This window comes from Bos javanicus, chromosome 5, assembly GCF_032452875.1.
Source record: "Bos javanicus breed banteng chromosome 5, ARS-OSU_banteng_1.0, whole genome shotgun sequence".
NCBI classification, from domain to species: domain Eukaryota; kingdom Metazoa; phylum Chordata; class Mammalia; order Artiodactyla; family Bovidae; genus Bos; species Bos javanicus.
Window position 1 is genome coordinate 2,617,195 of NC_083872.1, and position 27,430 is coordinate 2,644,624.

Sequence of the window (27,430 nt, forward strand, 5' to 3'; positions counted from 1 at the left end):
TGGTTTTCTTTTCTGCCCTGTGCAGTCTGGGGCAAACCAAGACCTTACTGAGTCTTTGTAAAACAATTTGTATTTTGCATATTGGAGATGCTATGAGCACTGATGCTATCTGTATCGTGCTGATGATATAATGTTGATGATTTGGGTTTGAAATTGTTTTCCAAGGAAAGGAAGAATTCTGGAGAGGTGGGCTTAGTAATGTTCATTTACTGGATTTTATTTGTATTAGTGCTCTGTGATGGACTTTTCCGCTTTGCTTTCCCAATCTCTAGGCCATGAATTTATACTTGGTGCATATACTTTATATTGTTATTGAAGTTTTTTTCTTGGTTTGATTCCTAATTTCCTAGATGACATGGCTTCTGAGTCTAATCATCTGAATAAGCCTTAGGTATAAATAAGTATAATTTTCTTCCCACAAACATTAATGATATATTTTATTCTTATAAGTCTATTGACCAGTTTTGGTGAGTCGTTTCCATATTTTTCAGTCTTAATTACACAGGGACATTCATTGTGTTAATTGTTTACTGAATGTAGTAGAAAAATGAAAATTTCATATATGACAATTATTTGGAAGTAGATTGAAATCAGCTAGGGTAACTTGTGTTTTCAGATGTCCTAGGTATTATTTTTAAATATATTTCAGAATTTACACTAAAGTTTAAATCTTTCTGTAATTCCTACTTTATTAATTCTTATTATCAAACATAACTGGAGGAGAGAGTGAGTGGCTAAAAATTTCTTTGAGGCATAAAGATGTGAATCAATAATGGTTCTCAAGAGTAACTTTTAATTCATATTTGTTCAGGCATGACTCAAAGTTTTTACTTCAATGTTTCTCTTTTTATATTCCATCTTAGTAGCAGTATGTAAGATAAATACTTTCATGGATGATTGAAAAATATGTGATACTTACTTGAGAAATGCCTATTTACTTTTGTAGATAAATGCATATTTAAAATATTTAAAAGCTTCCAATTGCATATAAAATTTCTTATATAATGTTTCGTGGCTCTGATGACAAAATACAGCACAACATCTTTGAATCTGTATCTTTTCCTATGCAAACTTCTTTCTCTTCCAGCTCTGTTAGAAAAAGTGAGCAAAATGGATTTTTAAAAACTTTCCATAGAGATTGGTGAGTTGATTTTTCTATCTTTTGAGGGGAAATTGGAATGATAATAGAGCAACTTTCGTCAGAAGTACTCAAAGTTTTTATATTGCTTCATTAATCCACATACCAGTAATGGGAAAACATTATTGTCCCAGTATTTCAGGTGAGAAAAAGAAAGAATCAAGAGGTCTTCTTGTTTCAAATCAAGTGCTGAGTCAAAGGTCAAGCCTATAAAAGTATTTTGTCTTTTGTTTTTTGCTTCCAAGAAGCATGGTTGTCCCCTATGCATTTTATTGCTAAAAAAGAAGATACTTCAGTAAGTGAACTGAAAGTGAACATTGCTCAGTCATGTCCAACACTTTGTGATTCCATGGACTATATAGTCCATGGAATTCTCCAGGCCAGAACACTGGAGTGAGTAGCCTTTGCCTTCTCCAGGGGATCTTCCCAACCCAGGGATCAAACCCAGGTCTGCTGCACTGCAGGTGGATTCATTACCAGCTGAGCCACAGGGGAAGCCCAGACACTTCAGAACAGCCTCTTTTTAAAAAAAGTTAACAAGGAAGCACAATGATAATGATGATGAGCAAAAGTTACTTTATTTTCTTGGGAAATAGAAGTAGACATACTGCTATTTTGACTTAAATCTGGCCATGTGCTATGCTGTTTGCTGAGTCACTTCAGTTGTGTCTGACTCTTTGCAACCCCATGGACTATGGCCCACGAGGCTCCTCTGTCCATAGGATTCTCCAGGCAAGAATACTGAATTGGGTTGCCATTTCCTCCTCTAGGGGATCTTCCCAGGAATCGAACCCATGTGTCATGTCTCCTGCATTGGCACATGGGTTCTTTACCACTAGCACCACCTGGGAAGCTCAAATCTGTCTATGTAAACACTAAAGTGAGGGATGTGAAGTAACTCTAGAGAAAAGCAATTTTGTTGTCCAAGAAGTAATCAGAGAAGAGGTATTTAAACAAATCACAATTCAAAATTGTAGTCAAAAATCTGTGTAGAACTCTTTGGATGGAGACTTAAGAATGCATAATGTCAAGAGGGAGGGGATATATATATATAGATCAGCCCTGGGATTTCTTTGGAGGGAATGATGCTGAAGCTGAAACTCCAGTACTTTGGCCACCTCATGTGAAGAGCTGACTCACTGGAAAAGACTCTGATGCTTGGAGGGATTGGGGGCAGGAGGAGAAGGGGAGGACAGAGGATGAGATGGCTGGATGGCATTGCTGACTCGATGGATGTGAGTCTGAGTGAACTCCAGGTGTTGGTGATGGACAGGGAGGCCTGGCGTGCTGCGATTCATGGGGTCGCAAAGAGTTGGACACGACTGAGCGACTGAACTGAACTGAACTGATATATATATATATATATATATACACACACACACACACACACACACACACACACACATATATATATATATAGCTGATTTGTATTGTTGTATAGCGGATACCAACACAACATTGTAAAGCAATTACCCTTCAGTGAAAAAATAAATTACATGTGAGAAAAGAAATAAATGCAGGCAAAGGTAAGACTCAAGTCAACCAGTACCAGCAAAAGGTTTTACAATATTCATTTCTTTGAAAAGAAACAAAAATATAGATGTTATCAAAAAAAAATCAGTAGATGAACTAAGAGGAATGGAAAAATAACTTCAAATAAAATCTGACAGTATAATCAGTGTTGGAAGAAAGCAGATTTGTCAGAGGAAAGATGTTAAAAGATATGCAGCAAAAAGTGGAAGGAGAGGTGGATGACCAAGGGTGATGGTAGAAATCATAGATGACATTCGCTGAGCACTTCCTACAACCACACTGTGCTTTAAATTTCATGACATACTGTAAGTTGGATGCTATTGTTATTTCATTTCAGAGATGAGAATTCCAAAGAGATGCAAGGTACCTCAGGTCATACATGAATATAGAAGAGCAGCATGGGCTTAAATGAAACAAATCTGAAAGGTAGAATCCAGATTTAAATGAAGGTTTTTCAGAGGAAAAAAAGTGCTAGTAATACTTGAAAGGGCAAAGTATGTTAGGAGCAAGCAAATAAAGGGAGTGGCTGGTTTCCTGGGGACAGATGGCAAGAAGAAGAGAAATTTTTCAACTGTGTTTCTTCCTTCCTCTTCTCAATGAAGGAAAATAATCCTCAGACCAATGAGAATAACATTTATTAAGAAAAATTAGACATCCTACCCCAAGCAAGTTTAACCTTATAGTGGAAGGTGCATAGGCTTTGGAGTCTAGCAGAACTTGAACTTCGGTCACTTCCTTGCTAGAACTTGGGCAAGGTATTTAACCTGAGTCTCAGTATCTTGCCAGGCAGGAGACTCAGGTTCGGTTCCTGGGTCAGGAAGATCCCCTGGAGAAGGGAATGGCAACCCACTCCAGAATTCTTGCCTGAAAAATTCCATGGACAGAGGAGCCTGGTGGGCTACAGTCTGTGGGGTCACAAAGAGTCAGACACAACTTAGCAACTGAACAACAAGATATTTAACCTGAGTCTCCGTATCCTTACACAGTAATTAGGAAGAACACAGTAGCTCCTGGAATTTAGGAGATTAAAGGCGATAACTAATATGAATTAAAAGATCTGGTAAATTGTAGCCAGGTCATCTATTTCACATTCCTTACATTTCCTTCCCAGACCTTGATGAAGCGTGTTCCAGTAAATTGCAGCAGAATCTGCTAAACTATTATGGGAATATCTTTGGAAATTCATGGAAAATAAGAATGGAAATGGTCCATTTTCCAAAGAAGCAAAAAGACAAATTAATAAAGCCACAACCAACAAATCAACAAATTTTAAAAAAGATAGCAATTCTAGAATGCATTTCTAGAGACTGCCACCACAAACTGTAGTGGAGGTTCTTACTATAAAGAATTGCCCTTTCTCTGGCCTCTACCTTCTGCTACATCTTACTCTTACTTGACCCTATCAGTTGATTCAGATCTACCCCACATTCAAAGGTCAGTTCTGAAACAGGTTGGATATAATTAAGGAGCTCTAGCTTAGAACTCTGAAAGTCAGGATCCAGGCAGTCCATCTCTAAGTTTGGAAACTGCAGCCTTGTCCTATGTTCTTGATTCTTTATCTGGCAAGACACTCCTAGTATCCTAATTTTCATAGGATGAAGGTAAGGAGCTGAGGGAACAACCTTTGAACAAGATTGGGACTTACAATGGAAGGTACAAACTGTTTACATAGACAAGTCCAAGGCACTTGGGACCTCTCTGATCCAAGTCAGCATCAGGTACAATGGGTCTGCATGGTAAGATACATAATAGATTCTTATTCAGAGTAAGGGGAGCTTGAATAACTTCCTGGAAGCAGAATTTAGCTCTAGAGAAAAGGTCATTAAAAAAGCCAAGGGGATTAAGGCACCGTCTAGATAGACTCAGTTCAGTTCTACCTGCGATTATTGCATACAGCTAATCACACAAACTGGCCACAAGGAAGATATGTAGGGAGATTCTACATTAATTTCACATGTACTGAGGTTGTCTCCAGCTTTGGGATGTCAGATCACAATCTACAGTGGGGAAGCAAGTCCTAATATACTCTTAGGCTAGGTTCTCAGCTTGATCTCAGGGCTGGGCATGGCTCTAAGCCTGCAGGTGAAGACTTGTAGTACATGTGGCATGGTTCCTGAATGCCAGAATAATATACCATATTGGATCTTTTTTTTTTTTTTATCAGACTAACATTGGGATTAGCATAGTTTTTATACAAAATATGAACTTGAACTAATGTCAAGTTATCTGTATTGCGTAACAAATTAAATCAAACTCAGTAGTACCACACACCCATTTGCTGGGATCATGGATTGTGTGGCTTGTGTCTGCTCCACAGTTTCTAGCTGCAGTTGGGAAATTCTGAGGTTGGGGTGATTGGTAAGCTTCTTACACCTCTGATAACTGGGAGTGGGCGGGAATTGAAGCTGTGTCCGAGATCAAAGCTGTGACTGATGACACGCCTGTACATACATGTGATCTCTAAGTGGCTTGGCCTTGTTACTGCACAACAACTGGTTCTGAGAGGTAATGGATTGAAAATGAACGCACGGAAAGAACATTCCCAGAGACCAAGGCAGGAACTGTAGGGCTTCCTCTGACCTGGTCTCTGAAGACACGAAGCATTATTCTGCTATGAAAATTCTGTGGGTTATAAGAGAGTCTTAAAAGCCAGCCTAAGGGAAGGTAACCCTTAGTGGAAAGAATTGAAACATATGAAATTCCTTAAAAATTTATTGATTTAAATAATTTTGCCTATGTTACACATAATAAAAAGAACCCTTTTTTAAATTAAAAAAATTATGTATTTGTTTTAACTGGAGGCTAATTACTTTATACTATTGCAGTGGTTTTGCCATACATTGACATGAATCACCCACAGGTGTACATGTATCCCCATCCTGCACCCCTCCCGCCTCACTCCTCTCCCGTCCCTCTCGGGATGTCCCAGTGCACTGGCTTTGAGTGCCCTGTTTCATGCATCGAACTTGGACTGGTCATCTATTTCACATATGGTAAAAGAAATCTTTTACACTAAAAAAATAAAGCCAACCCAGATTCAAGGCAGGGGGAGATTTGAGAGATCACACCATGGAAGATCCTGAGGGATAGGAGACATCGCTGGGGGCGTTTTTTGAAAAATGCCATCTAACAACGATGTGCTGTTTTGGTTAATTTGTTTGGTTGATTTGGTTTTGTTTTGCTTGGACAATGAGTGAAGTGGGAAAATCTAGAGCAGTCTTTACGTTATTTTCTGCTACGTATGTAAGGTTTTTAAGGTTCATTTATGCTGGTGATGGCAGTTCAGTTATGACTTTTAATTATTAATTTTTTAAATATAAATTTATTTATTTTAATTGGAAGCTAATTACTTTACAATATTGTATTGGTTTTGCCATACATCAACATGAATCCGCCACGGGTGTCACATGTTCCCCATCCTAAACCCCTCTCCTACCTTCCTCCCCAGGATGATTTGGGAAAAGGGCATTGAAACATGTATAATATCATATATGAAATGAATCGCCAGTCCAGGTTCGATACATGATACAGGATGCTTGGGGCTGATGCACTGGGATGACCCAGTTACTTAAAAGCTGCATTACTTCAGGGTATTTTTTGTAAAATCTAAGATAGGTATATATTCCAATACTCTATTAAATGGAAATGTTGTGTAAACCAGAATGCCAAATATTTTATGTTACAGAGACAACAGATATATATATATCTACTCTTATTCCTTAGTATTGACATAGATTTATTGTTATAAAGTCTTGTGTCTTTTTCATAGCTACAATGATTCATTATCTCTCATCTTGGAAAATTGTTTTAAAATATTCTGAGGCTGCTACTGTTCACCTTTTATATTGTATTAAATTTTTATCTCTAGAAATAGTTTCTTTTTCAGTTGTGATTTTATGGTTCTGATAATAGTGACAAGGGTATGAAAATCTTGCCAATTTTATAGTGTACTTTGAAACAATGACAGGAGTTTGAAAATTGGTTAACTAGCAGTTAGCATCATGTTGCATTGGAAAAGGCTAACATTTATTACAACTACTACCATTTAATCTTTGCATTCCCTATACAGTCTTCCAAGTCTATATTCATTAGCAGTGAAAGGTAACTGTGATATAGTTATGTAACAGTGCCAAGTGGTTGAAAGATTTTGATTAGCAATCTGTCTTTTTAGTTCTTGCCAGGGATTTATTCTTGGAAAGAAATGGATTAAGGTAGGATTAATTAAAAAAAAAAAAGAAATTATGGCCTCATAACTGAATAATACAAAATGAGATTATTTCAATATTGTATCTTCAAAGACAACTGACTGTTTTCATTTAACTCTTCCGGGTATAAACTGCTTTATGGAGAAAAAACATATGTATTCAATAAGTAAGTTATTGTATTTCTGTAATGTTTTTGGTTTCTTGACTCCCCAGGTGAAATTAAACTCACTTAAGTTGGTCCTCAAACTTCTTGAACTCTGGCATCATCCTCATTTCCAAACTGGTTTTTCACAAATCTCCTTTAGATTATCTTTCCCTAGGGTAAGGCTGGGCTTCCCTGGCGGCTCAGTGGTAAAGAATCCATCGATAATCCACCTTCAAGAGACTCAGGCTAGATCCCTGGGTTGGGAAGATTCCCTGGAGAAGGAAATGGCAACCCACTCCAGTACTCCTGCCTGGGAAATCCCAAGGACAGAGGAGCCTGGTGGGCTACAGTTCAGGGGGTCACAAAGAGTCAGACATGACTTAATAACTAAATAACGACAGAGTAAAGCTACACTAAGTTTCCATGATTATGGTCTTCATTTTTCTCTTTTTATATATACACTCAAAGTCTTTTTCATTTGAGATACTTTTTTTTCTCAAGATCACCGATCAGAAATCCTGCTTGATTTTTAGTTTCTGGTCTCCACTCACAAAATAGGGAGCAAAGTCTAAGAATCTGACACTAAGGTGATTATGATAAAGGTGATGTGTCCACCACACTCTGAGAACTCTGCTTTATGGACTGTGGTAGGCAGAATGCCGCTGCTGCTAAGTCACTTCAGTCGTGTCCAACTCTGTGCGACCCCATAGACGGCAGCCCACCAGGCTCCCCGTCCCTGGGATTCTCCAGGCAAGAACACTGGAGTGGGTTGCCATTTCCTTCTCCAATGCATGGAAGTGAAAAGTGAAAGTGAAGTCGCTCAGTTGTGTCTGACTCTTCGAGACCCCATGGACTGCAACCCACCAGGCTCCTCCATGGAGTAGGGTGCCATTGCCTTCTCCGTAGGCAGAATAATGGTCCCTTAATGATGCCTTCATCATTATCTCAGAAACATATACCTCAGAAACATATTCCCATATGTTAAATGGGAAATTAAACTGAAGATAGAATCAAGGCTGCTTGATTACTTAAATAGGGAAATCGGGACTTCCTTGGTGCTCCAGTGGTTAAGACTCCCTGCTTCCATTGCAGGGGGAAGAAGTTGAACATCTGGTCGGGGAACTAAGATCCCGCATGCCAAATGGCATGGCTAAAAAGTAGCAAGTAAGCAAACAAAGTTGGCTCATTGGAAAAGACTCTGATGCTGGGAGGGATTGGGGGCAGGAGGAGAAGAGGACGACAGAGGATGAGATGGCTGGATGGCATCACTGACTCGATGGACGTGAGTCTGAATGAACTCTGGGAGTTGGTGATGGACAGGGAGACCTGGCGTGCTTCGATTCATGGGGTCGCGAAGAGTTGGACACGACTGAGCGACTGAAATGAACTGAACTGAAGAGTCATCAACATTAAGCACAAAATGTTCATAGTGCCTAGGTTTATTCTACGTTAAAAATTGCTATATTGTTATATCTGTCACAAGCTTGTCAACGAGAAAGTACCTCTAAACAACAACAACAAAACTAAAAAATGTAACTGTGATATGAGCTTTTAGATAAACTATTAATAATAATTATACTGTAAAATATCTGTCTATAACAGTCTTGATTGAAGGCAGAGGAGAAGGGGACAGCAGAGGATAAGATGGTTGGATGGCATCACTGACTCGATGGACTTGAGTTTGAGTGAACTCTGGAAGTTGGTGATGGACATGGAGGCCTGGCGTGCTGCGATTCATGGGGTCGCAAAGAGTCAGACATGACTGAGCGACTGAACTGAACTGAACTGAAGCAAACAAAAAATAGGGAAATCATCCTGGATTATCTGGGTGTATTGTGTGTAATCCCAAGGACCTTTAAAAGTGGAAGAGGAGAGAAGAGGAGCAACCCGAGAAGGAGGTGTGGCAAAGGAAGCAGTGCTTGTAGTTTGGCAGGGGAAGGACTAGACTTGCCCGTGCTGGGTTTGGAGATGAAGGAAAAGAGCTATCAGCCAAGAAAGGCAGGTGGTTGCCAGAGGCTGAAAAAGGCAAGGAAACAGATTTGGTCCTTGTATTGGTTTCCTAGGGGTGCTGTAATGAAGTACTGTCCACTGCATAGTTTAAAAGGACAGAAATGTATTCCCTCACAGATCTGGAGGCTAACAGTCCACATAAGGTCCCAGTGGGATCATGCACACTCTGAGACTCTGGGTAGTCTTCCCTTTGCCTCTTCCTACCTTCTGGTGGTGATGGTGGATGTCGGGTGTTCCTTGGCTCGGGATGCAGCTGCATCACTGCCATGCCTGCCTCTCTCATCTTCTCCCTGTGTGTCTCTGTCTTTATGTAGGATTTTCCTTTTCTGAAAATACAAATCATATTAGGGCTCATATTGATGACCTCTTCTTAATCTGTTTACATCCACAAAGACCCTGTTGTCAAGTAAGATTTCATTCATAGGTACATGAGTTAGGACTTCAATATACCTTTTCTGAGGGGAACACAATTCAACCCATAACACTCTTACAGCCTCCAGAAAAAAACCCCAGCACTTCCAATACATTGCTTTTAGCCTAGTGAGACCCAAGATAATCAGTTTGCTTTAAGTCATTATATTTGTGGTAATTTGTAACAGTAGCCTCAGAAAACTAAACCAAGGGACTAACTGAAACCCTATCTTATGTGTGAAGTCCCTTGTTTTCCCTTGCTAAATTCCATTTCTTCTTCCCATACTAACTTGTACTAAAATATACTTTCCTAAGTAAATTTTAACCCTTAATCATCATAGTCAAAGCTATGGTTTTTCTAGTAGTCATGTACAGATATGAGAGTTGGGCCATGAAAATGGCTGAGCACCGAAGAATCGATGCTTTTGAATTGCGGTGTTTTATAAGACTCTTGCAAGTCCCTTGGATTGGAAAGAGAACAAATCAGTCAGTTCTAAAGGAAATTAACCTTAAATATTCTTTGGAAGGACTGATGCTGAAGCTGAAGCTCCAATACTTGGGCCACCTGATGCAAAGAGCTGACTCACTGAAAAAGACCCTTGACACTGGGAAAAGTTGAGGGCAAGAGGCGAAGGGGGTGACAAAAGATGAAATGGTTGGGTGGCATCGTCAACTCAATGGACATGAGTTTGAGCAAGCTCAGGGATATAGTGGAGGACAGAGGAATCTGGCATGCTATTAATATAATCCATGAGGTCACAAAGAGCTGGACAGGATTTAATGACTGAACAGCAACACTAATCCTTTCCTTGTTACTTTGTTACGCTTGTATCCCTCTAATTCTAAAGTTGTTGAAGGAAGAGGCAATTGATTATTCATCTTTGTACCTCCTTGAGTAACTCACAGCCTGTAGCCATTCAATAACTATTTAATAAAAGAATGTTAAATTCTTTTACAGAACATAGTTGCTATTGTCATAGTGTCAAGGGATTCTCCTCAAACAACTATGTTTAAAACTAAAATGAGAGAGAAGAAATCTAAGAAAGGAAAAAAAAAATCCTTTAAAAATTTACTATAAAACCATTTTATAGTAACTTTTGAAGTTACTATAAAAAATTTACTCCTCTAAGAGAAATGAAAGCAATACTGGTCTTGTGTTTTACATTAAATTTTATTGTGGATTTAGAATATCTTGATCCAAAAAAGCAATTCAATATGCATTTTGTTGTGGTGGTTAGTGTGGCTCAGACTCCCCAGATGCTTTTCAAATGTAGCTCAGAAAGTGCTGGCACTCAGTGGACCAGCAAATTCATGTTTTCCCTTAAAAAGCTATACTGGATCTGTTTTGCTTCTTATTTGGGTTAATTTCTGCAGCCAGTGCAACTTGTGTATTCCTGGTTAAATATGCCTACAATATATAGTCACTATCAAACTTTGTTTTATAGTTCCCAACTGTTCCATAAGGTATTTAATGTTTTAAAATTATAGAAGAGCTTGAGCAAGCTGGACATGTAGAAGAGTTTGAGGCAGTTTTTGACCAGATTGTGTGTGTGTTAGCTTTGTTTAGTTTAGCAGTTGTGCTGTTATCAAGTCAACTGGGTTTCTATAATTTGCCTTCAGTTAAGACCCTCACTTCACGACAGCTGATGGAAAGCTCTTGAAAGAAGTTATTACGAGCAAGACTGAAAATAAACGGAAGCCAGGGCTTTTCCCTGGCCTCAGGTCTCAGGGAGATGATGATCTTTTGTGCCATGTTTCTGTTCCATCCCTAGTGGAAAGCGACAATTTAAGAGGAAAACATTGACACTGTGCTGTATTATTAATGGAAAGAATATACTTATTTATTTTTATCTTTTAATTTATTTAACTATTTGCTTTTTACTTTGGATCTTGCCATACAATTGGGCTCATTTCCTATATTGTAAGGTTATACTCAAAATTCTTCAATCTAGGCTTCAACAACCAAGAACTTCTAGATGTACAAGCTGGATTTAGAAAAGGCACAGGAACCAGAGATCAAATTACCAACATCTGCTGGATCATAGAAAAAGCAAGGGAATTCCAGAAAAATATCTATTTCTGCTTCATTGAATACACCAAAGCCTTTGACTGTGTGGATCACAACTGTGGAAAATTCTTCAGGAGCTCGGGATATCAGATCTCTTTACCCGTCTCTTGAGAATGCTGTATGCAGGTCAAGAAGCAACAGTTAGAACCGGACAAAGAACAATGGACTGGTTCAAATTGGGAAAGGAGTATATTCAAGGCTGTATATTGTCACCCTGCTTATTTAACTTATATGCAGATTACATCATGCAAAATGCTGGGCTGGATAAAGCACAAGTTGGGATTAAGATTGCTGGGAGAAATATCAGCACCCTCAGATATGCAGATGATACCACTGAAATGGCAGAAAGTGAAGAGGAACTAAAGAGCTCTTGATGAGGGAGAAAAAGAAGAGTGAAAAAGCTGGCTTAAAATTTATCATTCAAAAAACTAAGATTGTGACATCTGGTCATATCACTTCATGGCAAATGGCAAGGGTGACAGATTTTATTTGCTTGGGCTCCAAAATCACTGTGGACAGTGTCTGCAGTCATGAAATTAAAAGATGCTTGCTCCTTGGAAGGAAAGCTATAACAAACCTGTGAAAGTGAAAGTGAAGTCACTCAGTCGTATCCGACTCTTTGCGACTCCATGGACTGCAGCCTACCAGGCTCCTCAGTCCATGGAATTCTCCAGGCAAGAGTACTGGAGTGGGTTGCCATTTCCTTCTCCAGGGGATCTTCCCGACCCAGGGATCGAACCTGGGTCTCCTGCATCCCAGGAAGATGCTTTAACCTCTGAGCGGGTATTAAAAAGCAAAGTCATCACTTTGCTGACAAAGGTTCATATAGTGAAAGCGATGGTTTTTTTTTTCCCAGTAGCCATATACAGATGTGACAATTGGACCATACAGGAGGCTGAGTGCTGAAGAATTGATGCTTTCAAACTGTGCAGTTGGAGAAGACTCTTGAGAGTCCCTTGGAAAGCAAGGAGATCAAACCAGTTAGTCCTGAAGGAAATCAACCCTGAATAGTCATTGAAAGAACTGATGCTGAAGCTCCAATTCTTTGGTTGCCTGATGGGAAGAACCAACTCATTGGAAAAGATGTTGATGCTGAGAAAGATTGAAGGCAAAGGAGAAGGGGACAGCAGAAGATGAGATGATTAGATAGGATCACCAACTCAACAGATGTGAATTTGAACAAACTCTGGGAGATAGTGAAGGACAGGAATGCCTGGTGTGGTACCATCCATGGGATTGCAAAGAGTTGGACACAACTTAGCAACCGAACAACAACAATGGATCTGTAACAAATAAACCATGCTTGGTGCTATGGATAACAACAGCAATAGCCAAAATTTTTATTGGAGAAATTAGGAAGCTCAGGGACTATTGGAGTTTCTGAAGCTTATAAGTATAAAATCAGAGGATTTAGAAAAGAAAAGTAAGATACCAAGTGTTCATGCCAGATAAACACTTATGATGAATCAAATGATCAAGCTAGTGGTATGGATGGAGCTAACATTATTAAGGAATCATTTGCTGTAGCGTGAAGTAAATGCAATACATGGCAAGTGAATCTCATACATATAACCTCTCAATAATTCAAGATATATATGGTTTTAAAGCACATAGGGATGTATTATTGGATATATCCTAAATAAATACATACTTGATTAAAGAAATAATTGCATTGGCACATGCTATTTTCTCATTGCTGAATATAATAATAATAATTTTAATGTATTTTAATGAACAAAATGCCCACATAGAAATGAATAACATATACATTGGGCTTTCCTTCTCTATAAGTTTATAAAGTGCAATCTTTTTTCTTTTTTTAATTAAGGTATAGTTGATTTGCAATATTGTGTTAGTTTCAAGTGTACAGCATTGGGATTTGGCTTTGTTTCTTTTGTTTTTGTATTATATTCCATTTTAGGCTATTACAAGACATTGGGTAGAGTTCCCTGTGCTATATAGTAAGTTTTTGTTGCTTACCTATTTTATGTACAGTAGTTTGTATCTGTTAGTCTCATACTCCTAATCTGTCCCTTCCCCTCCCCTTGCCTACTTGGTAACCTTAAGTTTGCTTCCTATGTCTGTGAGTCTGTTTCTGCTTTGTATATGGGTTCATTTGTATTATTTTTTAGATTCCACTTATAAGTGATACATTTTTTTTCTTTCTCTGATTTATTTTGCTAAGCATAATATTCTTTAGGTGCATCCATGTTACTACAAATTGCAATATTCTTTTATGGATGAGTGATATTCCTCCAGGTAGCTACCCATCTGTCCATCCATTTATCTACCTCACATCTTTCCCATCATCTGTTGAGGAGCACTGGATTGCTTCCATGTCTTAGCTATTGCAAATAGTGCTACTATGAATGCTAGCATATTTGGGATGCACACATCTTTTCAAATTAGAGTTTTCATTTTTTCCAGATATATACCCAAGAATGGAATTGGTGGATCATATGGTAGTTCTGTTTTTAGAACTTTGATCACTCAGTAAACTAAAAGTGAATTCTTAGTTATTCATATTCCATAACAAACAACTACTGAATTCTGCCTGCTGCTGTTGCCTGAAAGTAGCCATAGAAAATATGTAAATGCATGGATGTGGCTGGATTTGGCCTTAGAGGCTGTAGTTTGCCAACCCCTTGATCTAAAAGGTGGGATAATCTGGAGGACAAGGCTCTTTCTCTAATTTTCATATGAGTGTCATGGTGCCTGGGGCTTCCCCAGTGGCTCAGCAGTAAAGAATCCGTCTGCAATGCAGGAGCTTCAGGAGACATGGGTTCGATCCTTGGGTTGGGAAGATCCCCTGGAGGAGAGCATGGCAACCCATTGCAGTACTCTTGCCTGGAGAATCCAATGGAGCCTGGTGGGCTAGAGTCCATCAGGTAACAAAGAGTGGGGCATGACTGAAGTGACTTAGCACACATGCACGTCATGGTGCCAGAGCTGAAAGGGGACTGACGTATGTTCACTTCTTGAACTTTCTCTATAACCCTTTTGCCTCTCTGCATCCTTTCCCTAGGGTCCAGCCTCTCCTGCTCAGCTTTTGGGTAGAGCTGTAAGGCATTTCCTTCTGCCGTATTTCACACTGTGTAGGATGATTTCCTGTTAGTATAGCTCAGGGAGGATACCATGCCAGAGAACTTATTTTCTTTCCCTCTTTCAATCTCAATGCCAATTTGCTCCATCTAGATCCCTGGCTTTTGTGTGCATGTGTATGGGAGGGGTTGGGAAACATTAGGGAAGAACGTCCCTCAGTAGGATGTATCACTCTCCCACATGAGTTTATGCACCATTATTATAATGCAGATAAGTCTAGCATGAATTGGTGGCTTTTAATATATTGGCCTAAACTATATTTAATATGTTTTAATATATTCCACAACACCAAGGGAGCATACTAACAAATAGAGCTCTCTGATGATAGGGTGGTCTGCTATCTGAGATTGGGAACTCCCTTTCCCTTTATCTGTTCATGTGTAGCTGGGTGGTACTATGTTTGAGATGTTGTGGAGGCCATTCTCTTATTAGGTTAGAGATTAGATAGACTGTTGATATCTAAACCCCGTAGCTGGGGTGGAGGGACCGGGGGTAGGACCAGAAAGATCACAATCTTCCCCTTTGGACTTTGATTATTTGAATGTATTGCTTATTCAAAATATAAATAAAGCTTTTTAATTAAAAAAAAACCCACACAACTCTGCCATATTGGCTATGTCCAAATGACCTGGAGAACTTGGAAAAGCTCATATTCCCTATGTCATACCTCTAGAAGTGCAGTAGCTTGAGGGTGGGGTCAAGTGATCTGTCTGTAAAGCTCCACATCATTGTTAAGCCTCTGACAACATAGAAAGTTTAAAGAAAACAATAAAAGAAAAATAAAACAGTAATCCCAACAGCTAGATAGTACTGCTGTTAACATTTTGGGTTAAATTATTCTGCATATATTGAATTAATCTTTACATATTTAAGTTTTATAAAATTTGTCTTAATATATTAGGCATATATTATATATTTACAAGTCAATACATAAGAACAAATATACCAACATGGAAGTTTTTGAGACAACCACAGGATATTGCAGGATTTGGATGCATTAAATTATTCAACTAATTTTATAAATTACCATTATAAAGAATGTGATAGGTGTGATGGTGAACATTCATGTGTGTGTGTATGATTTCTATATATATATACATGTTCCCTTTTCATTATTAATTATGAAGTGACATTAGTTTTTATTTTTTTCATATGCTTTTAATGCTTTTATTGAGATGTGTGGGTTTTGTCCTTTATTTTATTGATATGGTGTCCAACATTACTCGTTTTTGGATATTACACCAACTTTGCATTTCTGGGATAAGTCTCATTTGGTCATGGTATATAATCCTTTTTATATATTTATGGATTTTGTTAACTTGTATTTTGATGATATTTGTGCCTGTATTTATAATAATTCCTGTGATTTTGATCTCTTGTCTGGTTTTGTTGTCATGATAACATTGGCCTTATAAAATGAATTGGGAAGTGTTCCCTCCTTTCCTATTTTTTTGGAAAGAATATTTGGTGAATTAGTATGAATTCTTTAAACTCTAGTCCAATAAAATTCAGACTGCTTTGTGGGAGCAATTTAGAGGCCAGTCTTGGAGGATTGTTTTGACCCTTGAGGGCTCTTAGCTGTTTCTTTCTCTGATTCTCTCTGGCAAACAAATTGGCCAGTGGTTTAGTTTGTTGCTTTTATGTAGCTACAAGCCTCGTTTTAAATGCTTACTAGCAAAATATCCATGGTTTCTTAGAGTATCTATAGATTTTTATTTTTGTTCCTTCTGTTCCAGATAAAGAAATCTATGGGGATAACTTCTCAGTAGCTCATGTGTATAGCCTGTCTTTGCCATAGGTAAAATCTCTGAGCCACTGTTTTGGAACTGGGCATGAAGACTCTGCCTTGCTTCTCTCGGAGTAAAACCTCTGCTTTATGAAAGTGGCTCCAGGCCGGCGCAGGAGCCTCTAGTGTCCCGGCCTGCATCTCCCAGCCCGGGCCCTCTGCCCAAGGAGAAACCTGAAGCCAAGGCCCCTGGGGCACAGTGTTCTCAGCCTGCCATGCCTGAGGCAGTCTCTGCTGCACAAGTTGGGGCTGGATATGGAAAGGAAGCTTCTGATCTCTTTTTGTGCAGGCCTGGGCTTTAGTCTCTGCAGTGTGGGGCTGGGGCTGGGGAGAAATGCTGGCTACCTTTTGCTCTAGGAGAGACTGTGAGTGAGAGCTGGTGGGAGAGCGTTTCTGAGCCCCATTTTTTGGGTCGTGGGTGACACAGTGGAGCTCCCGTTATGGTGACCTGGGGACAAGAGTGAGTGAGGGAGTGACTGTGGCTCAGGTGACTCACACCCTTCTTCAGATCAGATCACTCGCTCAGTCGTGTCCGAATTTGTGCAACCCCATGAATCGCAGCACGCCAGGCCTCCCTGTCCATCACCAACTCCCGGAGTTCACTCAGACTCACGTCCATCGAGTCAGTGATGCCATCCAGCCATCTCATCCTCTGCTGTCCCCTTCTCCTCCTGCCCCCAATCCCTCCCAGCATCAGAGTCTTTTCCATGAGTAAACTCTTCGCATGAGGTGGCCAAAGTACTGGAGTTTCAGCTTTAGCATCATTCCTTCCAAAGAACACCCAGGACTGATCTCCTTTAGAATGGACTGGTTGGATCTCCTTGCAGTCTAAGGGACTCTCAAGAGTCTTCTCCAACATCACAGTTCCAAAGCATCAATTCTTCAGCGCTCAGCCTTCTTCACAGTCCAACTCTCACATTCATAAATGACCACAGGAAAAACCATAGCCTTGACTAGACGAAACTTTGTTGGCAAAGTAATGTCTCTGCTTTTGAATATGCTATCTAGGTTGGTCATAACTTTCCTTCCAAGGAGTAAGTGTCTTTTAATTTCATGGCTGCATTCACCATCTATAGTGATTTTGGAGCCCAGGAAAATAAAGTCTGACACTGTTTCCACTGTTTCCCCATCTATTTCCCATGAAGTGATGGGACCGGATGCCATGATCTTTGTTTTCTGAATGTTGAGCTTTAAGCAAACTTTTTCACGCTCCACTTTCACTTTCATCAAGAGGCTTTTGAGTTCCTCTTCACTTTCTGCCATAAGGGTGGTGTCATCTGCATATCTGAGGTTATTGATGTTTCTCCCAGCAATCTTGATTCCAGCTTGTGTTTCTTTCAGTCCAGCGTTTCTCATGATGTACTCTGCATATAAGTTAAATAAGCAGGGTGACAATATATAGCCTTGATGAACTCCTTTTCCTATTTGGAACCAGTCTATTGTTCCATGTTGAGTTCTAACTGCTGCTTCCTGACCTGCATACAAATTTCTCAAGAGGCAGATCAGGTGGTCTGGTATTCCCATCTCTTTCAGAATTTTCCACAGTTTCTTGTGATCCACACAGTCAAAGGCTTTGGCATAGTCAATAAAGCAGAAATAGATGTTCTTCTGGAACTCTCTTGCTTTTTCCATGATCCAGCGGATGTTGGCAATTTGATCTCTGGTTCCTCTGCCTTCTCGAAAACCAGCTTGAACATCAGGAAGTTCACGGTTCACATATTGCTGAAGCCTGGCTTGGAGAATTTTGAGCATTACTTTACTAGCATGTGAGATGAGTGCAATTGTGCGGTAGTTTGAGCATTCTTGGCATTGCCTTTCTTTGGGATTGGAATGAAAACTGACCTTTTCCAGTCCTGTGGCCACTGCTGAGTTTTCCAAATTTGCTGGCATATTGAGTGCAGCACTCTCACAGCATCATCTTTCAGGATTTGGAATAGCTCAACTGGAATTCCATCACCTCCACTAGCTTTGTTTGTAGTGATGCTTTTTAAGGCCCACTTGACCTCACATTCCAGGATGTCTGGCTCTAGGTCAGTGATCACACCATCGTGATTATCTGGGTCGTGAAGATCTTTTTTGTCCAGTTCTTCTGTGTATTCTTGCCATCTCTTCTTAATATCTTCTGCTTCTGTTAGGTCCATACCATTTCTGTCCTTTATCGAACTCATCTTTGCATGAAATGTTCCTTTGGTATCTCTGATTTTCTTGAAGAGATCCCTAGTCTTTGCCATTCTGTTGTTTTCCTCTATTTCTTTGCATTGACCTTTCTTACTGAGAACTTAATAAATTTTTTTAAAAATAAATATTTTCCCACTTGTTATATATCTTTTGTTGTTGTTATTCAGTTGCTAAGTCATGTTCAACTCTTTGGGATCCCATGAACTGCCCTGAGCCAGGCTTTCCTGTTCTTCACTGTCTCCCAGAGTTTGCTCAAACTCATGTCCATTGAGTCGGTGATGCCATCTAACTGTCTCATCCTCTGCCTCCCTCTTCTCCTCTTACCCTCAGTCTTTCTCAGCTTCAGGGCCTTTTCCAGTGAGTTGGCTCATCTCATCAGGTGGCCAAAGTATTGGAGCTTCAACTTCAGCATCAGTCCTTCCAAGGAATATTCAGGGTTGATTTCCTTTGGGATTGACTGGTTTGATCTCCTTGCTGTTTAAGAGATTCTCAATAGTCTTCTCTAGCACCACAGTTTGAAGGCATCAGTTCTTTGGCACTAATATCTTTAGGGCATTTCCAAAATTTTGTTTTATAGTGTTTTTTTTTTTTTGCTGCTCTGTGCTTGGCTTGCAGGATCTTAGTTCCCCAGCCAGGGATGGAACCTGTGCCTCACTCGAGTGGAAGTGCTGAATCTTAACCACTGGACCACCAGGGAAGTCCCTCAAAGTTTTTTATGTTTATTGTTTCCATTATTTTCATCAGCTTTGGTTTGTTGAAGAGTGGATATGAAAGCTCCTCATGCCACCATTCTGGGAATCTTTGGAATCATAGATTAGATCAGTTCCTACCGAAATTCCTGCCAAAAATAAATGTCTTTCAATGATTCTCATGTTGGGGCCAGTTTGGGGGAACCATGGACACAATGACCTCATAGGTTCTTTCTAGTACTGAGATCCCCCATTTTAATGTGTACCTCTGTACCTCTTAACTTCCAGGCCACATCAGTCATGGGAAGAACCAAAGGCTCTGGTACAAAACAAAACAACAAAAAAGCCAACAACGCATTCTGCCTACCCAATCATTCTGCATCCCCCGAAGCCTCACACTTTGTGGGAGTGAATCCCACTTCTTCTCTCCTTCTGCTGTCCCTCACGTTTCTTCCTCTGGGAGGTACATCCTAACTAGAGCCGAAGAGAAAAAGGAAGATGTGTTCTTTGGACTATAGAACAAGGGCGACAAATTTAAATAGCTTAGGTGCCTTCATGGGTCAAATGAGTGAGAGGAACTGGAGAACTCACTGAAGTGAGCTGCAGATGATGTGTGCTTAAGTCGCTCAGGCGTGTCCGACTCTGAGACTCCATAGGCTGTGCCCACCAGGCTCCTCTGTCCATGGGGTTCTCCAGGCAAGCACACTGGAATGGGTTACCATGCTCTCCTCCAGGGCATCTTCCTGACCCAGGGATTGAACCCAGGTGATATGAAGTGAAGTGAAGCCGCTCAGTTGCGTCCAACTCTTTGCGATCCCATGGACTGTAGCTTACAAAGCTGCTCTGTCCATGGGACTCTCCAGGCAAGAGTACTGGAGTGGGTTGCCATTTCCTTCTCCAGGGGATCTTCCCGACCCAGGGATCGAAGGCAGGTCTCCCGCATTGCAGGCAGACACTTTACCATCTGAGCCACCAGGGAAGCCCCAGATGATATGCCACCCTTTAAAAATTCTTTCTCATCACCAGAAGATTGTTTCTAAATGGATGTCATTCCTGTCATTCTTCATGACCATTATCCATATCTGGTAATCGGATAAAATTAGAAGCCACTTTGATAATTCCTTTTCACAAATGAATGAAAATCTTCCCTCAAGGTTCAGCAGCTTATCTAACTAATCTTGTAGGAATGGATCTTTATGATATCAGTTCATTAGTGTTGGTGGTCTTTTGGGTTGAGAGATCCCTGTTTTGGGTGATTAAACCAAATTCCCCTAAAATGGGATTGAAAGCTATTCAGGAATGAATGATTCTTGACTTAATCTCTCCTAAATGAGGTTATTACAGGCCGCTTCTAATTTTATGACATTAATAAAGTTATCAGGCTTTTCTTGTGCTCATTCAAAATGCACTTGATTTAATTTTGTGGATACAATACTTGAGTGGAAATAGAGCCATAGTTGGGCGTACATTTTTGGTCAAAATTTCTCCAACTCCTTGTTGTACTGTGCTCTGAATGAAGTGGTGTTAGGAATTCTTTTCATGGTTCTTTTGGGATGCAATGTAAGAATTTATTATTATCAGCTGTTACAAGAGAAACATATAATTTTGAACTAATGACCTGATAGGTAAAGGAATAAATAGCTGCAATATAAAAACCAAGTTCCCAAGGACATAATTATGTTATTACTAGCAAACAGAGAGTTTCTGGTTCATTAAGTAGGAAAGGCAAAATATAAGTATAAATGATGGAAGGTGAAAATTTAATTTTTTACTTGTTCACATATTTTCCCCTATGACCAATAAAAACAAGAGAGAGGTTTTTTGTACTAAATGAAAATATAAACGATGAAACCTCTCTTAAAATCAGGGCCATGTGTCTATCCTCAAGTGTTTTATTATGTGAAATTTGACCTTTATTGAAAGAGCATCTCTGTTTGATGATAATTGATGGTGCTTTGAGTGAGAGTTTATGGCAGTACTTCTACTTATTAAAAATATTTTCCTTAAGGTGAAGATGCTTCTTTTTAACTTTTGTCCTAGCTTAACCTTTGAAAATACCCTGTCGGTTTAGTTGCATTTATAGATTTAATTAAGAAAGTGTGGACCTCTTCAGGTCATTAATAAAAATATGGAGTATGACCAGATTTATTTCTAATCCAGATGATTCACCAGCTTGTTTAACTGAATCATCCACTCTTCCTTTTTGTCATGTTGGCTTTTTGTTTAGTTTGATGATCATAATTCAAACCCACTGAAATGTTAAAATGCTTTATATATGAAGACATTATCCTAATTACTTCACTGGAATTATTTCGGAGGTGCTACTATAAAATAATGATGTTTTGTTTTGTTTTGTCAGGCACACGCCATCTGCTAGGCTTCCCAGGGTTCCTATGGGGTCAGGCTCGGTAATGAGACATGGCTGAGGTACAAGTGTTAATGCTACTTTTAGTAATATTCCTAGAGAATCAGTCCAACATGCCCTACAGAATCAGGATATTCAAAAGTTCAGCAAAGTTGAGGTACTGAAGAAAAGAGAACTATTTCTCTAAACTCTCTTGTTCTCTTGCTTCTAGAATCACATTCTGTTTGACACTATCAAGAAAGGATCAGGACAGGTCAAATATAATGCAGTGTGAATTCTCTTCTTAAGTGTCATAAACATCCCTGTAACCCACACAGATTCTATTATTTTAATGTGAAATTTTAGCATGTAACTGCTATCATCTATGTATTAGCTTCATGTTAGTATCTCATTAAATCAACACACCATGAAACATACTGTCCATGATCTGTTTTCTGATATTTGTAATTTTGGCTTAAGGATGACCTATTTAAGCTAAACACTTATATCACTTTGCTTCTGAGGAAGGCAGTAGAGTATCGGGAATAAAAGCTAGACTGTTTGGGCACAGTTCTCAGTTCTTACCTGTACTGCTTACTGGCTATAATATGACCTTGGGCAAGTGAATTAACCTCTTTCACTTTCCTTTTATACACAGAATGATAATAGTACCTTCCTCTGAATTTGGGTTGTCTGAGGGTTAAACAAGTTAATACGAGTAAAGCACTTAGAAGGTTGCCAGATGGCAAGTGAGCACTTTATGAAGTAATTATGACTGTGCCTTCTTAGAACCTCCCCTAGCTCTAAGTCAGTCCAGAGTCCATCCTTCTCTGGCCTCCTGTCACCCATTTCTCAGCTGCATCTCTCATGGTAACACTTCATGTAGCGATGCAGGTGTCCTTGAGACCTCTGTAATTTTTGTCCAAAAACATCAAATAAGAAAAATATTAGAAGTCAGAGGCAGGCAAGTTTTGAACTACTTGGTATCTCTTTCTGCCGATATGGTTTGATAATTTTTATGGGCTACAGCATGGTAAGAATCTTCAGAAGTCCACTTTTAATTCATCTTTATACACACACAAAATTGACTCTTTGATTTACATATATGCCTTTGAGAGTAAGCTGACATCTGACAAGACTTGAGTTTTGAACAAACTGTTTCTGTTTTGTAGAGGGATCAAAAAATATATTTATCTCTTTAAATTCATGTTAATAATTCTAGATAAGATGTATTAAGCATGCATTACATGCAAACGCATGTACTGACTTATTTTAACTTTATAACAGTCCTATGACATGGGCTTCCCAGGTGGCACTGGTGGTAAAGAATCCACCTACCAGTACAGGAGACACAAGATACACAGATTCAACCTCTGGGTCAGAAAGATCCCTTGAAGTAGGAAATGGCAACCTGCTCCAGTATTCTTGCCTGGAAAATTCCATTGGCAGGGGAACCTGGCATACGACAGTCCACGTGGCTGCAGAGTTGGACTCAACTGAGCAGCTGAGCATGCATGTGACATGTATATACATATTATCCTACTTTGACCAAAACAGGAACTGAGCCTCAAAGAGATTAAGCCATGGCGGTAAGTGGCAGGTTCAGGATTCAGTTATAGGCAGCCTGACTCTGGTATCTGAGTCTAGACCCCTCCACTGGTCTCAGTGGGAGCTACTGTGTGCTGAAAACATCAAAAGTAGATCCCACTCAGTGCAGTGTCTGTCACAGACGGATATTTTGTAAGTATTTGTTAATAATGGCAATCGGGACCTCAATTATTAGAACTCAAGTTACTTTAACTACAAAGGGTAGTGTGTACAGCAAAATGGATTTTAATCAAGGAACTAGTAACAATGACTCAATAAACAATATACACTTGCTGATGTTTTTGGGGTGAGGGATATTCATGTTTGTTTTGACTTTCTGAAATGAAGAAAATAAGGATGAATTAGGGAGGGTCAGAACACTGTCTTACTCAGTTCCATGAGTTGTTGCTTCATTATTATTTTTAACAGTGGAAAGTAAAATTTCCCCTCCACCCCATCCAAAACCCTTCCAAATCCACTCCATAGTAATTGTTATCAGTTTTGACAGTATTGTAGAGAGAGATACCATTTTATCAGTTCATATTTACCATATAGTCTATCAGCAACTTTGTTATCAGTTAATAATATATTCTGAGATTATTCTATTTTTTCCTTTAATTTTTTTTTTGGAATATAATTGCTTTACAATGTTGTGTTAGCTTCTGCTATACAAGGAAGTGAATCAGCCATATGCATACATATATCCTCTCCCTCTGTGTTGTTGCTTTAGATTTTAGTATATGAAAGGTGATAAGGTTTATGGAAAAATCATCAACAGAGAGAAGTTAACCTCTTGCAGTTCAGAGTGGCTATGCTGTAAGAGGTACTTCCAGCTTTATTTTGGTTGTTGCTTTTCTTTTTTAATTGACACTTGCTCTTCCTCTCAGATAAACAGGTTTCCGTTTTTCATCATCGAAGTTATGTAGTTGTTTGCAAGCAAAAAGATAATTTGTTGTTCGGCTGAAGCAGAAATAAAATTGCCCGATGATTACTGTTCAATTTTCCCTTCATTCCCGTTGCTTCCCTCCCTCCTGCCCCATGATGACTGACTTTCTCTGTCTGCAGAAGCCACCTTTGATGAGTGTCTCTGGATAAGGCAGTTCATCATTGCTCTATACAGGGCGGTTGACATTGAGCAGGACAGGCAGGGAAGGGAAAGAGACAGGAGGTGTGGGAAAAGTCTGATGAGAAGTACAGTTTCCTATTAATCCTCCTGGAGAAGAAGAATCTCTTAAAATCTCTTTAAGTGGTTTACTGTTATAAGAAGCATCATAAAATATAAGTTATACCAGGTTTAGAGTTTAATGAAGAGAGCTGTTATAGGTGCATTCTCATTTCCAATGAACTAGAAGCTATTTCATTCCTGTTGATGTTCTTAGGCCAAATTCATCATGTACATGTTGAATCAAATCACCAAATTACAGCAATAAACAAGATAATAAAGCCAGTGCTAGCAAGAAATAGAAAAGAGCAATAATAATTCAGAGGCAGTGTTTGAAATATATATAAAAAAGATATGTTAATTTGCATGAGTCCTCTTCTTTTCTGCCACCCATTTTCCTTGAGGAGCTTGGGAGCAATAGACTAGAATTCTCTAGAACATTCCCTATAAACACTAAGCAGAAGATTGGGTGGCTTTATCAAAGCTGCACATCTCTCTCTCTTTATATTCTTTATAATGTTTGAGGTGTGTTTAGGACAATGTTCTATCTGGCAAAGAAGGTCTAGTTCTAAGTGGTGCTGAGATTATTAGAGATTTATGTGTTGGCATCTTGCCTCATCAGACTCCTCCATAGGAGATTTATTAAGGTGTGTGATAACTATAGTTCATGACGGCTTTTAAATGTCATTAAGACTTTTCATTCAGTCTGAGTAAAATAATTCTATTACCAAGCCATCTTGATGGAGATCCTCATTGATTATGTGATAACATACAAAGGAGGTTTCTACTCACAAAGAGGAAGCAGAGATATCCGGGTAAGTCTCACCTATCTGGGCTTCACCAATGGCACAGTGCCAAAGAATCCCCCTGCAGTACAGGAGAGGCAAGAGACTCGGGTTCAACCCCTGGGTCGGGATGATCTCCTGGAGGAGGAAATGGCAACCCACTCCAGCATTCTTGCCTAAAAAATCCCATGGACATGGGAGCCTGGAGGGCTACAGTCCAGGGGGTTGTGAAGAGTCAGACACGACTGACTGTACATGAGCCCACACTTACCTACATAAGTTTGCAACCTCTGGAGGATTTGGTGCTGTCGTTTCTTTACCACATAGTCCCTCCTCAGCCTACAGCATCTGGCTCGTATTCCCAGCAGTCCATTGAAACTGCCTGGCAAAGGCCAAATCACCAAATCCAGTAAACACTTTCCCGGTACTTACTGAACGTCCTTGCTGCATTTGGCATTATTGATCCTCCTTTGATTGCTGGAACTTTGTTTTCTCTGCTCGCATGTTTCCTATTTCTCCTTCTACTGCTTTGATTAATGTTTGCTGGATCTCTTTTCGTGGATTATGACTCATATTTTTTGCCACAGATCCAAACAGAATTCAGCTTCCCTGCTCCCCATTTTGCACCCTCACCAGACCCAGTCTCTTCCCATGTATTTCATATCCCAATTGTTTATACTCCTATGTAGGGAACTGGCCCTAACGCCATCAATATGAGGAGAGGATTCTCAGATTCCTCCATCTTGTGTCCGTATTACTCCTCTGATTTTAAGTCTTAAATAGTCCTTAATTCTATCCTCTCTTCCACAGTTCTGTTAATATTACACAACATAGGGACTCACTTGTCACTAATTTTCTTGCCTTCTGTCATTTCCGCTTGAGATCCATCATTCAAACAAAACGTAGACAATTCTGGGATGCTATTCTCCTGCCCCCTCCATCGGTTTTCCATTGCCTCTACGATAAAATCCAATTCTTAGCCTGACATGAGTCAGGGGCCTCCGTGATGTAGCACTGACTGCCACTACAGCTTCACGTCCCCATGTTCCACTACGTCTACTCTGCTCTTGGGTTGGCCAAAATGTTGATTATGGATGTATGGAATGATTTTTTTTGGCCAATCCAACACAATACTGGGTTTCCCAGGTGGCGCTAGTGGTCAAGAACCCGCCTTCCAATGCAGGGTACGTGTAAGACATGCTGGTTCGATCCTGGGTCAGGAAGATCCCCTGGAGGACGGCATGGCAACCCACTCTAGTGTTCTTGGACAGAGGAGTCTGGCGGGCCGCAGTCCACAGGGTCTCACAGAGTCGGACATGACTGAAGCACTTAGCGCGGCATGGCAACACAATACTACCGGAGAGCTTTCTTCAATATATACTATGAGCTTCACCCTTTGTGTCTTTCACTTCACTATTCCGTCTTCTTGGGATGCCTTATGCCCTCTTTTTCTTTTTCTTCTGTCTCTGTTTTGTCTTTAGAAAATCTCAAGCATCATTTACTCCAGGAAACCTTCCTTTGATTCCTTAATTGAATTAGACACCCTCTTTTTGTGTTTTCCAAGCATTCTAGGCATATTGCTCTTATTATGTACTTCAACTATTTGTTTTATGACCTCTTTGAATCCTAAGAAATAAGGACATGAACTGAACATTATTCATTTTTGTTTCCCTAGGATTTAGCATAGTAGCTCAGTATGAACATAGCAATGTTGAAGTGAACTGCCAAAAATTAAAAAAAAAATTTTTTTTTGAGTATCATTAGGAAAAATGTACTCTTGCTTGGAAAATCCCATGGACGGAGGAGCCTGGAGGGCTGCAGTCACGAAGAGTCGAGAAGAGTCGGACACGACTGAGCAACTTCACTTTCACTTTCCACTTTCACGCACTGGAGAAGGAAATGGCAACCCACTCCAGTGTTCTTGCCTGGAGAATCCCAGTGTTGGGAGAGCCTGGTGGGCTGCTGTCTATGGGGTTGCACAGAGTCGGACACAACTGACGCAACTTAGCAGCAGCAGCAGGAAAAATGGAGAATACATTTGTTGGAACATTTTTCATATATATATGTGTGTATAAGATGTACATATATATAAATGTATATGTATGTATGTGTTTCGTTTATCTCTGTATATGAAACACTGCAATGTACCATGGCGACACTACCAGGAAGAAAGGCATCTTGTTTGGTTGCTCTGTAGATTCTCTCTGTAGTTCTGGATTTCCTATTGACAAGCAGATAACAGAGTTATTCCTTATAGTTAGGTGAGGCTGTGATAGAAAGAGATGGA

The 27,430-nt window shown here is 39.7% G+C and overlaps 1 protein-coding gene and 1 long non-coding RNA gene across 2 annotated transcripts in view; one reads left to right on the plus strand and one right to left on the minus strand.

Annotated features, from left to right (window-relative positions):
• Positions 1-27,430, plus strand: part of TRHDE (thyrotropin releasing hormone degrading enzyme) — a 447,855-nt gene that overhangs the window by 186,656 nt on the left and 233,769 nt on the right. The gene's annotated exons all lie outside the window — the stretch shown is intronic.
• Positions 941-22,668, minus strand: LOC133247125 (uncharacterized). The gene is made up of 3 exons (XR_009736265.1): positions 22,195-22,668; positions 9,236-9,357; positions 941-1,089 (listed from the first exon to the last, which is right to left on the minus strand). It is a non-coding gene; the product is annotated as an uncharacterized LOC133247125 (long non-coding RNA).